Raw genomic sequence first — 14,198 nt, forward strand, 5'->3', positions numbered from 1 at the left:
GTTATTAGTTTCCCAGATTTTCTGGCACAAAGCTGTAATGGTTTTGATTGGTACACATCTCAGCAATTCTTAATAGCTTAGGGCTAAGTTACTTTACAGAGCCTCTTGTGGCGCAGAATGGTAAGGCAGCAGACATGCAGTCTGAAAGCTCTGCCCATGAGGCTGGGAGTTCGATCCCAGCAGCCGGCTCAAGGTTGACTCAGCCTTCCATCCTTCTGAGGTCGGTAAAATGAGTACCCAGCTTGCTGGGGGGTAAACGGTAATGACTGGGGAAGGCACTGGCAAACCACCCCATATTGAGTCTGCCATGAAAATGCTAGAGGGCATCACCCAAGGGTCAGACATGACCCGGTGCTTGCACAGGGGATACCTTTACCTTTAAGTTACTTTAGAACTGCCTCTTTGCGTATAGGCCAGCCTGCCAATTAAGATCCCTTCCTAAGCTCCGCTTTCTGAGTCCCCACCTATAGAGGTAGCACATAGATGATAACTAGAAACAGGGTGTTTCACCTGTGGAATCCCTCACTATCTCTTTGAACCTTGCCTGACACCCATCATACTTTTATTTAAGCAGCATACCAAAAGGCACTATATTATCCAGGTTTTAAATGGAGGCTTTTTGTATTTTTATGGTCTTGTTTTTGTCTACTGAATATTGTTTTAATGCATCCTGTGTTATTATTGATTGAGCTGTTGTTTTAAAGATTTTATTGCATTGTTTTTACTTGGTGAAACCAAACCGTCTTACAGAAGGTCTTTGAAAGCAGCATATAGATTTTATAAGGAAAAGGTTACATAGAATATGTTACAAAGAAATTTGTTAAACAGATTCACTTATGGCTGTGGGGTTTGGAAAATGTTGATCTTAGATATTATCAAGATATTATTAGATATTATCAAGATAGACTGGTACTCTTCAAAGTAAATCACACCTAGTACTGTTGCCTGCATTGCTTTATAAAGCTGTGAAGATAAGGCCCTATAGATAGCTAAGGAACCTGAATATCCAGATCCATATATAATTATATTTGCTATGTTTTCTGTCTAATGTAATTAGTTTAACCCACCATTTCTAAATGGTGAGTGGCAACTCACCACAGAATTGTAAGAGTCCTGTGTGTAGTGGAAAGTGTGGCCATGGACAAGAATATGTTATTTGATGGTGAGTTTGGGGTGAGCCTATGAAAAACCCTGAGGATCCATGAGGATCTCTGCTTCAGAGCCATATTTTTGCTCCCTGGCATTGCCATAAAGGTGTCGATCTGTGATTTTTGTGGTGGGAGCTGCAGCCATGAGCACAATGGTGTTGCCATGAAGCCATGGATCTGTGATTTTTGTGGTGTCTACTGTGGCTATCAATATGATAGGTGATGTTATAGTGAGTGTGGGGTGACTAGATGTGAAAAACATGAAGATCCATGAGGATCCATACTTCAAAACCATGATTTTGCTCCTGGCATTGCCATAATGGTGTGGATCTATGATTTTTGTGGTGGGAGCTGCAGCCATGAGCACAATATGTGACCCTAAGGATCCTTGAGATCCATGCTTCAGACCCATAGTTTGACTCCCTGGTGTTGCCACAAAGGCATGTATCCATGATTTCTGTTGGGCATGCTATGGCTATTGATATAAAAGGTGATCTTATGGTGAGTTTGGAGAACCCTGAGGATCCATGCTTCAGAACCATGGTTTTGCTCCCTTGTGTTGCCATGAAGGCTTGAAACCATGATTTTTGTGGTGGGAGCTGTGGCCATATGGGATTAGACGGTGCATTTTGGGCAGCCTGATGCAAAAAATCCTTGATGATCCATCTGTCAAAATCATGTTTTTGCTTTGTGGCATAGCCATGAAAGTGTGGTTCTGCTATTTTTGTGTTGTATGCTGTGCCTGTTTATATAAAAGGTGATCTTATGGTGAGTTTGGGATGATCTAGTGCCAAAATCATGAGGATCTATGAGGAGCCATTTATTTCAGCTTAGTTTTTGTGCCATTACTTCCCGATGATGATGATGATGATGATGATGATAATTATTATTATTAGATTTATAGCCCACCACTCCCTTGCGGCTCGTGGTGATGCCGTGGATGTGTTTGTGATGCTGTCTATAGACTAAATATAATGGTGATTTTGTTTCATTTCAATGTAAAAATCATATGAATTCATGAGGATCTGTTTAAAATCATCTAGTGATGACTTTTTTATCCACACCTACTCAGACTGTGCCTAGAGATCCTGCCAGCACCCTTTCACTTTCATGCTTTTCACTGCCCTATGGACAGATCAGTATGTTCCTATAGTTATTCCCTTATACCTTAAATTTACCCAAATAGTCATTCCTGTTAGCATCACTCTGGATTTTCTTCACAGGGAATCCTCTTCCATCCTGCTCTTCTCCCAACTTTCTAGCAGCGCTGCTCAGTGGCACATCACTGCATTTGCATCGCTCAGAGCCTCTTCCTTAGGCCTCCCCTCCCTCTTCATCATTCATAAATAGGGGCCGGGGACCCAAAGGGACCTCAAAGAGAATTTCAGGGGAGGGTCGAGCTAAGGGCAAGCGGCTTCACGGGGGCTTCAAGTCGCCACTGGGCATGTGCACGGGAGATACGCACATGCCCAGTGAGCCGGCGCTCTGGCTGCTGCGCTGCCTTTGCACCTGCAGTAATGTGTCACTGCGAATAGAGAAGAGATGGGCGGAAAGGCAGGGAGCGCGCCGGTTGCCTTGCCACCCTCCTAGCTTGCCGGGGGGGGGGCGGCTTTTCCAGGCGTCTTGCCGTGGGCCAGCCGGCGTCCCTGGCTCTTCATCCCGCCCTCGCCTGCAGCTCCTTTGCGGGGGAGGCGGTGGCTTCTTCCCACCCCGCCTGACCCCCTCTTTGCCCGGCTGAAGAGTGACATCACCCCTGGCCAATCAGGGCTTGACGCTGCCCCCCAATTCCCCCACACGCCGCTTTTGCCCCAGTCGACCGGGCTCGCCCAGAGATCCCGAGGAAAGGGCGGGCAGCTGTCAGGCAGGAGAGAGCGACCGGGAGGACGGGCGGGCAGGCAGGGCGCTCCCAGGTGTGTGCAGGTGACGCGGGGAAAAGCCTCCTGCCGCCAGTCCAGCGGGGCAGCAGCCAGCACAGGTAGGACCCGGCGCTGGATGGGGATTGGCGTCCCTGGGCGGGGGGCTTTGGGCGGCTTCCATGACACGGCACGAAAGCCCTGCCCGCCCTTTGGAAGGAGCGCCGAGGCTGCAGGCCGTTGCCCGGGGGGACGGGGAGGGGACGGGACGCGCGCTGGGAAGGGCGTGACGGTGTCAAGGAGGTAATGGGTGCGCCGCCGAAGGGGAAACAGAATCAACTTTCGGACTGATATTTTTGGTGGCTTCTTCTTTTTTTCTTTTTTGCAAACAGCGGGTTCGATTTTGACAGGAGCTGCAGCAGAGACTTGAATCTCATCGATTTGGGGGGAGGGCAGTGTGGGTTGGAGGTGATCTGAACGAATGGGTGGCGATGGTTGGGTGTCCTCTCAAGAGTCTGGTGAGGAAAACAAGCTCCTGTTTGTCTCTGCAAGCTGCCAAGAAAATGGGCTGGAGGGTATTTCCCCCCTTGCCCCTTTCATAAGATGCACCACGGCTCACAAACAGCTTGTATGGATTTGCTGCAGTCAGAAGCCATGGTGGATCCTAGAGGTAGCTTGGTTACACAAGATGCATGCTGCACAGGGGTGACATTTTCTTCAGGATGGTGGTTCACATAAGCACCACTAATCTGGATGCAATTCGTGGGGTCTGAGCTAATGACGTTGTTGACAGTGGAAGAAGACCTGAAAGATTCCCACTTTGCAGCTGTGTGCGTGAAAACCATTGGTAGGAAATAGATTTTCCCCCACTCATCTTCCTATGAGGTGTATTAAAGAGGATAAGGCATGCTAAGATTTGGTATACAAAGTTGTACCAGCTTATTAAGAAACCTTCATTTGGATTTGCTTTATTCATTTATCATGTATATTTCCAAAGATGAACCTGTAAGAACTAGAGCCGAGTTTACATTTTATGGAAAGGATGTAAAAGGATGAAAAAAAGGCTTCTAGCAAGAATTTTCAATGTGACTTCTTTTTATATTTTATTTATACCCTGCTTTTTATTCCAAATGGGCACCCAAAGCAGCTTACAACCTCATCTCCCCCATTTATCCTCTCAACAACCTTATGAAGTGGTGATGGGGGGGGGGGAGAATTACTGGCTCAAGGTCACTCAACAAATTTCCATGCCTGAGGGTTGATTTGAACCTGAGTCTCCCAGGACCTGGTCCAGCTCCCTACACAATACTGGTTCCTTTAAAAGTACTGCATACTGAAAACAGGACATTAGGTAAATAATTCATGATCTTTATTTAAATTGTTTTAGATAGACTTGTAGTGGAATAGCCAACAAAGGACAGCCCAATATAATGAGTGAAGATTCAGGATGTTGTCTGATACAGCCATTAGTACCTATCATTGTGGTAATAGTTCTGAAGTTATCTTGTAAAGGCTGTTTGCATTCAGAAAACTAGGCTGGTCCATTTCTGTTTGTCATTCATTGATGAAAAATGGTTTCATATATTTATACAGGGCTACAACTTAAAGACAGTTACTATTGTAAAATAATTCCAGTTAACATTGTTGCAGCATTTTGTCATGGTTATAGTAACACCTGATGGAAAGGACAGAGAAAATGGACTGAAATTTTCCACCATTAATGGAGCACAAGATAATAACCTAATACTGAATAAATACATTCTGCTGGTTTTAGCAAAAATCATAATGAAATAAATATGTCCTTAGCTATGTTAAGAATGCCATAGGTCCCCTGCTTTTATTGTTATCCTTCTGTTGAGACCAATAGGAAGTAAGAGTGAAATCAGTAATCTTTACATTTATTATTTTAAAACAATATATAGCTATAATTTAAAAAAAAATGGTTTGGCACTGTACAATGATTACCAAAATACATGGACGGTATCTAAGGATTTACCATGGCTCAAGATTCTGACAGTGTCTGATTATTTCTGCCATTGGTCACAGCTGTGACACAATGATAATTAAGGAAGAAATTGTGACCTTCCATTTTCTTTGCTTCCAAATCCAAATAAAACTTTGTTCGATACAAGATCAGGTCTGAGAATCAGAAAATAATAAAAGGAAAACACATGCAATGCAACAAGCACAAAACAATGAACAGAAAGTAAGGGGGGAGATAAAGAAAGGGCCCCAAGTATAACAATAATAATAATCCCCGTGAACAGATGAGCAAAATTATGGGATGTTAATTCTCTGTTTGTGTATCCCACATACCTATAGCAACTTTAAAAATCTCCTGGGATGAGTCAGCGAGGAGGAGAGAGACATAAAGTTGTTCAGATCTTCTTGGTGTAGTTGAGAGAATTGGAGCAATATACAGATATCATATACAGAGCGAGTCCATCAGTGAACAGACTGGCATAGCTGGTGATGTTGAAAGGAATGTATTGTGACTTTTAGGAAACTGACATTTACTTGATGTTCAGTACAAGTTGATGTGCTGTCTTAAATTCTTTTCTGTTAGACTAGGCAAAGAAAATTAATAATCCCAGCTTTAAAAGAGGTAATCTGGTACTACTACTACATGCCCCAAAGAAGGATCATGAATATGTACCAGTTCCCTTGCCTTTATTATGATAGTCCATTTTTCAAAATATGACATCTTCCAGACACCAAGAACAAATAAAAATCCTCAGATGTAATTGAGTTATTGACTAATTAAATTCAATTAACTCAACAGTTAAATTTTTCACAGTCAGAATAGTTCAGCAGTGGAATAGGCTTCCTAAGGAGGTGGTGATCTCCCCCTCACTGGCAGTCTTTAAGCAGCGGCTGGACTAAGGTGACCAGATTGGCCCACTTTTGGAGGGACATCTGGGGGCACCTGGCAAATTGTACTTATGCTGAAATTTTACCAATGTTAAAATCTGGTCACCTTAGGCTGGACAAATACTTATCATGGATGCTTTAGGCTGATCCAGTACCGAGCAGGGAGCTGGACTAGATGGTCTATATCACCCCTTCCAACTCTATGATTCTATAATTCTATCAAGCTGTGAATTATCCCAAGAAACAAAACCCATGCACCGATCTGTGGTTTAGGAAAGGATCACATGGAGCTAATTTGATCAGTATCTAGCAAGCCCTAACCCATCAGCTTCTGTACTGAAATAATTAATATAAGTGATTAATCAGGTCTTCTTACAGGCAGGATAGTTAACTCGGTAGATTTTTGCATGCTTCCAGCTCTTAAATAGAAAGTGGACATTCTACTCTGTATTAGTTATGAAGATGTTACTGTTAATTAATCACTAGAAGAAGAAAAATAAGTATCTCTAGCATATGGTTCATCCCATCTCTGACAGTAATGACTTTGGGTTTCTTTGTGTATTGTGTCTGTGTATTTGGGGAGTTTTCCAGGTTGTAGCACTATGATTACTCTTTGGTTAATATTTCTGAAGATTTATGAGGAGGTATCACTGTTGTCTCTGATATATAGCACAAGCAGATTCTTAGGATCTTCTGAAATATGTATCATATCTAATGCCCTCAGGGTGCTGTACTGGGGTTTCCTCATTTTACCTTCACAGCATCCCTGTGGGCAGATTAGATAGAGACTCCCTAAAGGCTGCTTACTGGACCAACATTCTTTCGACACTATGCTGGCTCTTCATTGATGATATAAATGAATTTCCTCATGGATAGCTAATTCTGCTAGACAGGAATTATAATAAAGAGGCCACTGAAGTAGAGAATATATTCCTACCTTTGTTGAAGCAAAGGCTGACTGGCAGGGAGACAAAATGGGAAGATTATCTCATTTGTAAATTCTCCATTGAGTTCAGGTAGGAAAAAATTGCTTAGTAGTACTAGTTTCTGTGTTTCAAGGATCATTTATAGGGTCACTGATAGAATATCATTTATTAGAGCCAAAATAGCATAAAATGGTGTCCCAGCTTTCCAGTCTTTCACAGAAGACTCCCTGGTTTGTTTGTTTGTTTTTAAGTGTGTGTATGTGTGTGATCACACTTTGGTCTTAAGAACTCTTAATCATTAAAAATGCTGTTAATGGAAAATTAGAGCCATTAGTTCTTTAAAAAAAATCTTGAGATGAATCTCTGACTTCAGAACTGTGGGCATTTCCACACATCACTAAAAATAGCATTACACCAGCTGAATGGCATAGCGCTAAATATTATCGTGCCTCCAAACCCCTCCTCACCTTTTTGCTGTGTCACTTTCACCTGCTGCCTTTTTGCGCTTCTCACCCTCCACATTGGCTGCTGGAAAGGGTGTAAGAGAGCAACATGCTTTATATGCGACTCTCTTCCGCTTGTCAATCAATCCAGGCAATCAATCCCGTTTCTCCATGCTTAAAAGGTCCACGATGGCTGCTAATTTTTTAAAAAATTCATACTTCTCCACTGATATAAATAAAATTAATTAATTAAATAAATGCCTATGCATAGAATAATAGATGCATAGCGCTTTTTGAATGCCGCCCCTTATGGAATCACAAGTCTTTTGGTATTATAAAAAATTAATCTCGTTCCTGATTATTTTGGGGGGAGGGGAACTTTAGTCTTTGTATTATAACTTTGGGAAAAACTCTTTTATTTCTAGCATCACCTGCAAACTTGTCCGCTATACGCTGCTCCAGGAAGTTAGCCATTTAAAAAAAGACATTCCTGTCCCTGGGAACAAGGGAGAGGGTGGTGGGTGTGAGGGCAGGATGAGGCAGGCACCTTTAGCGCATTTGAGCCTCCATACCATCCCTCTGCTGGTCGCTCTCCCTTAGCTAGCGCTAAATAAGTTGGTGAACCCACTTTATGCGATTCCCCAACTAGTGCTTTAAAATGGAGGATGTAGCCAGCCGGTTACTGCCTAGGCAATGGATGTTGGCAATGTCATATGGAGGGGCCGGAATATAATAACTATGTAAGTTAAGCATTTCACTATATTTAATGGTATAGAAATGCCCTGTGCTTAGCTTCAATTCCAGGGTGGAGATATGTAATGTTCACTTTTACTTGTAAATCAGTGTCAAGGTACTCACTCAAGTGGCTAATTTCAGGTTCATATAGTCGAGAAGGGTGTGTTCAAAATATGATTGCTTTATTAGACAGGTTCTGAACCCACAATTCAGTGAGACATTGGAAGGGATCATGATTTTCTTCAGCATGCAGAGGGGAGAGCTGGGTAGCACAATGCTGCCTTCTTTGTGATGGAATTGGTTGTTGAAGGGATGAAACCATACAAGGGGTAGCATCAGCTCCGGCTGTCTCACTTTTGGCCACCTAGGGTCACAAATAGATGGCATCAGGGAGTAGCAGAGCAAGGTGTGTGTGGTGGAATAAGGTGGGGGAGAAGAATAAATGAGATTATTTTAGCTCATTGAATAGGAGCCTGTCGATCCATCTGTTCCCTTCCACAGATCATTATTTTGCAATGCACTGTGTCTATTAGGCTCTACTGGCCTTTGCTGTAGCATCTGACCCTCCCTGGGACTTACAAGCTATAAGGAGTCAGGTAGTAAGGGTCCAGAAAGCAGAGGAGGCACAGCAAAAAGGATTAGAGCAGCAGCAGCAATATAGAGAATAAATAAATGGGGAAGGTCTCCTTAAGGTGGGGTTGCCAGGTCCACCTGATTACTTTATGGTGGGTAGAGGGTTACCATCTTTGTCTTGGGAAACTCCTGGATACTTGAGGATGGAGCCTGGGGAGGATAGGGACTTCAGTGGGGCACAATGCCGTAGAGTCCACTCCAAAGCATCCATTTTCTCCAGGGAAATTGATCTCTATAGACTTGGTTGAATTGTAATTTTGGGAGATCCTCACCATAAGGTTCTGGAAATAGTTCCATCTTCAACAAATAGCAGGTGAAACGGTAACCTCCTGTCCTGATATCCCAATATTCTTTTCCTAAACTTCAAGCCCTTATAACAGAACTTTAATTCACAGCCGATACATTAAATTGTTAATTAATTAAATTGGATTCTGGTTATTACAATAGTTTTGCTTGTTTCTCTCCTGATGGAGTAGCATAATAAATAGTTTATACTGAAAACTGTTGGGTGTGTTAATCACACTTATGAGAGAGCAAGGCCCACTGAATTCAGTGTGACTTATTGTCCATGAAAATGCATAAAGAAATGCTGTATAAAAACAGAGTGGAAAGCGTGGAACATAGCATACTGTCAATATGTCATTTTCTTTTCCATCTAAATAATAAGCCAGGCTTCTGTTTTAGAACACTTGATTACGTTTCCATACTCGGACAGGTGTACATTCCCTTTTAAAACTGTTACTTTGGTGAGAAGACTCTCTTGTAGCCCTAATCTGGGCAGAAAGACATAGTATAAATTCTGTAAATAGAGAATATAACTATATTCGGAAAATAAATGAATCTGTCCTTCATTATGAGGAGGGGATGGAATAAAAAACAAATGGGATGTGATTGAAGCATACGTCTTGAAATAAGAAGACATTTTATACATTTCACCAAATGCTACACAATTTACCAGCATAAAGAAAGGTTTGTTGCTCAAACAGCCCCTGGTTTGTGATCCAGCACAGCTGTTCCAATTCCATTCACACACTCTTATTGTCAAATGTTCTTTGGATTTTTGCTAGCAGCTGACCCAGTCCTTAAGTGCAATTGAACTATAAAAACCTACATTGTACTGGCATCTTATTTGAAGAACTCAAAGGAAGTGATGAGCTCTGTTTCTGAATCCTTCTCTCAAAGCATCTGGCCATAGAAGCATATAATGTTGCTGCCATTTGCTATCTAGAGTTACATCACTATTAAAAATGCACAGCTGGATTTTTTACTTCCTCTTTTCCCACCATGCCTTCCAAACAAAATTGAAATTCAGGACCAGATAATCAGCCTTTTTGTATTTCTTTTAATGTTGTGTTGCTCATAATGACAGCCCTGCATAGTAAGGACTACTGGTTTACTAGACCAGGCTTTCCATAGCACCACAAATCTGAGTGAAACTTGAGAGTTGGCAATGACTATATAGTTACAGAAGCTCAACAGTAGGTTCACTACCTTCTAGTGAAGGTTCAAGGAGGTGGCAGGTTACAGTGGATGAGCGATAGGGTTGTGAGTGTCCTGCATAGTGTAGGGGGTTGGACTAGATGACCCAGGAGGTCCCTTCCAACTCTATTATTTTATGATTCTATGATTGTGTATGAGGAATGGGTCACAGGTCGTGTGAAAGGACAAGACAGATCTTTCTACAAACGTGAAAAACCTGCATTCATAAAAAAGAAAAGGGGAGGTTAAAAATCCTAAAATGATAACAGGACCACCAGCAGCTTTGAGAAATGGAAACTGTGGTGGTTGCTAGGCAACCACTACAATCTGTGCTTGATTCCTGTTAATAAAAGGCAGGGGAAGGGGACTGGTTCCTTCCCAACTATGTTTTGGCTTTTTGAGAAATGACTTGTTGGAGGCTTGGCAATAACCAGGCAAGAGTTGGTGGATGAGGTGAAGGAGGTGGGGACCTTAGGGGGAAATGACCATGTCCTCATAGAATTCCTTTTGATATGGGGAGGCAAGGAAGCTTGTAGCCAAATGCGGATGTTGGATTTTCGTAAGGCAAACTTTAATAAACTCAGAGACATGATGAGTGTCATACCATGGATGAGAATGCTGGAAGGGAAGGGAGCATGTGAAGGGTGGGCGCTACTCAAACAGGAGCTATTGCATGCTCAATCAATGACTATCCCAGAAAGACGAAAACACTACAGGAGCTCTAAGAAGCCTATTTGGATGAACAGAGAACTTCAAGAGGAACTAAGAAAGAAAATGGAAATGGAGGGAAGGACAGAGCTCTAAAGAAGAGTACCTACAGGTTACTGGGCACTGTAGATCAATCATCAGAAAGGCCAAAGCTGAGAGTGAGCTAAGATTGGCCAGGAAAGCCCACTGTAACAAGAAAAGATTTTTCAGTTATGTGAGGAGCAAACGTAAAGTAAAGGAGGCAATAGGCCCACTGTTAGGTGCGGATGGACAAACTCTAACGGAGGATGCAGAGAAAGCAGAAAGGCTGAGCACCTATTTTACGTCTGTTTTTTTCCACAGGTTAAAGGGTTTAGGCACATCTACAGATGGCAGTAGCCAAGAGATAGTGTCTGGGTGGCAGGTTGACATGGACAGAGAGGTTGTTAAGAGGCATTTAGCTGCACTGGATGAGTTCAGATTCCCTGGGCCGGATGAAATGCACCCAAGAGTGCTCAAAAAACTTTCCAGAGAACTTGCACACCCCTTGTCCATCATCTTTGGGACCTCTTTAAGTTTGCTGGATCATGGAAATTTGGTCGATGTCGTTTACTTGGATTTTAGTAAAGCTTTTGATAAGGTTCCCCATGATGTTCTGATGGATAAATTGAAGGACTGCAATTTGGATTTTCAGATAGTTAGGTGGATAGGAAATTGGTTAGAGAACTGCACTCAAAGAGTTGTTGTCAATGGTGTTTCATCAGACTGGAGGGAGGTGAGTGGCGGGGTACCTCAGGGCTCAGGGCTCGGTCCGGTAATGTTTAACATATTTATTAATGATCTAGATGAGGGGGTGGAAGGACTACTCATCAAGTTTGCAGACAACACCAGATTGGGAGGACTGGCAAATACTCCAGAAGATAGAGACAGAGTTCAACGAGATCTGAACACAATGGAAAAATGGGCAAATGAGAACAAGATGCAATTTAATAAAGATAAGTGTAAAGTTCTGCATCTGGGTTAGAAAAATGAAAAGCATGCCTACTGGATGGGGGATATGCTTCTAGGTAACACTGTGTGTGAACGAGACCTTGCGGTACTTGTGGATTGTAAACTAAACATGAGCAGGCAGTGTGATGCAGTGGCAAAAAAGGCGAATGCCATTTTGGGCTGTATCATCAGGGGCATCACATCAAAATCACAAGATGTCATAGTCTCATTGTATACAGCACTGGTCAGACCACACCTGGAGTACTGTGTGCAGTTCTGGAGGCCTCACTTCAAGAAGGACGTAGATAAAATTGAAAGGGTACAGAGGAGAGTGACGAGGATGATCTGGGGCCAAGGGACTAAGCCCTATGAAGATAGGTTGAGGGACTTGGGAATGTTCTGCCTGGAGAAAAGGAGGTTGAGAGGGGACATGATAGCCCTCTTTAAGTATTTGAAAGGTTGTCATTTGGAGGAGGGCAGGATGCTGTTCCCATTGTCTACAGAGGAAAGGATACGCAGTAATGGGTTTAAACTACAAGTACAATGATATAGGCTAGACATCAGGAAAAAATTTTTCACAGTCAGAGTAGTTCAGCAGTGGAATAGGCTGCCTAAGGAGGTGGTGAGCTCCCCCTCACTGGCAATCTTCAAGCAAAGGTTGAATACACACTTTTCTTGGATGCTTTAGGACAGGGGTAGTCCAGATGTGGTCCTCCAGATGTTCATGGACTACAATTCCCATGAGCCCCTGCCTTGAACTTCTGGAGGACCACAGGTTGACTACCCCTGCTTTATGATGCTTTGGAAATTAAACTAATCCAATGCCTAAAGTAACAGCCTCCCTCCCAAACATTAGATTATATTTTGGATTTCAGTTACTATATTTTGGATTTCAGCCAAGAAGTCACAAACCAAAGTACTTCTCTTTAATGTGAACATTGTTTTTCTCAAGAAATAACTTGGCTATGGAATCTGTGGTATGGTGGAGTGACTGTTATAGAAACTTCAGACCTGTAATATCAAGTATAATAATTTGATGCCTGAAACTTGCTGACAAAAAACAGATAGCTAGCATCCTTGTAGATGACATTCATGTCAGTTCTTCTGCTCCATTATTTCAATTTGCCACTATATTATAGTTCCATATAGAAAGATTCCTCCCCCCCTCCCATCCAGTTATTAATCCCATGGCAGGTTAGATCACCTAAGCTAATGTGTCAAGAGTCAGCTGTGGAGTCCATGCAGGCTAGTGATGAGGAAGAGGAACCTTAGCCAAGCATCCACCAAGAAGCCTTGAGCTGAAGGGAGCCACAGAGGACCAGCAAACCTCTTGAGGAATGATGGAAAAGGCAGAGACAGGACCTACATTGCAGAAAAAGAAGCGCCCGGCTAGCTGCTTGTTACCACCAAAGGCTGGAGGACACACCTATGAGGACTGAAAGCCCTGGATTCTCTGAGTAAGTCCTTGCAGGTGCAGTCTTCATTCTCTGGTCATGCCTATTTGCAGCTTAGACACTGAGTGCAAGGAGTGAGCCTACTGCCTAGCCCATGCCTAGACTCCTGCCTTGCCTGTTTCTGATTTTCCATAACCTTGATTGATTGCTGCCTGCCTTGACCTTCGAACTACCTTATGACTATGCTGCCTCACCACCTCCTTATGGACTTGTAGACCTTGTACCAATTTGCCTGTGACTGGTAAGACTGTCTGGACTCTGTGTGTGTCCTATCTTCTGACTGATACATTATTTCACTGCACTGGTGGCCTCCAGCCAGGACTGATAACAGCACAGCTAGGTACTCTGCTCCAAGGCGGCATAAGGCCAAGCTCGGCCAGTGTTTCCCAACCTTCCCAAGAGATTGTCTGCATCTCCAGCCCAGCCATGTGGTATCTGCCAAAGAGCTTCCTGGAGTCCATTTGCTTCTTGTCCAATCCATATTCCCCCCAAAGCAAACAAACAGTCCTGGCTCTTTCTTATTGAAGAGTTCCTCTTCCTAACAAGAGTAGGTGCTTCTGAAGAACCTTGCATCTTTGTGCCTACAGAAAGCATTCATTCAGAAACAGCTACTTCCATTATAGGAGGACTGTTGGATTGCAGCCTTCCAACATTCTGTGATGGTTCCCTTGCAGCCATTTGTGGTGATACCCATTCCCATTTTCAGCATTCCATATGCAGCAGGACTGAGGACCTCCTGACCTAAGCTTTATCCTTACCCTTTTTTGACATATGCAAGGCATTCCTTTTTCTTTCCTTACTTTAGTTACTGTATATTTATTTTTCTGTCATTCCTAGGATTGCTTTTGCATGCCCTTTGGGTGATCCCTGTTAAAGTAATGGCAGATGCCAGTCACATAGGCTCCTTGAGTCTAAGTAGGCAGTTTGTCTAGCTGCTGACACATGTCAAAAGAGTAGAAATGAGGCAATCTACATTCCC

The 14,198-nt window shown here is 42.9% G+C and overlaps 1 protein-coding gene across 2 annotated transcripts in view; it reads left to right on the top strand.

Annotated features, from left to right (window-relative positions):
- The first annotated feature begins 2,660 nt into the window (after positions 1-2,660).
- Positions 2,661-14,198, top strand: part of CNTN1 (contactin 1) — a 189,402-nt gene continuing 177,864 nt past the window's right edge. The window contains exon 1 of one of the 2 annotated variants that reach the window (XM_077338565.1): positions 2,661-3,123. The gene's annotated coding sequence lies outside the window, so the exon portion shown is untranslated. The remainder of the gene's footprint in view (positions 3,124-14,198) is intronic. The other variant, XM_077338566.1, reaches the window with a different exon arrangement.

The sequence above is a fragment of the Paroedura picta genome, chromosome 5 (genome assembly GCF_049243985.1).
Source record: "Paroedura picta isolate Pp20150507F chromosome 5, Ppicta_v3.0, whole genome shotgun sequence".
In the NCBI taxonomy this organism is placed as follows: domain Eukaryota; kingdom Metazoa; phylum Chordata; class Lepidosauria; order Squamata; family Gekkonidae; genus Paroedura; species Paroedura picta.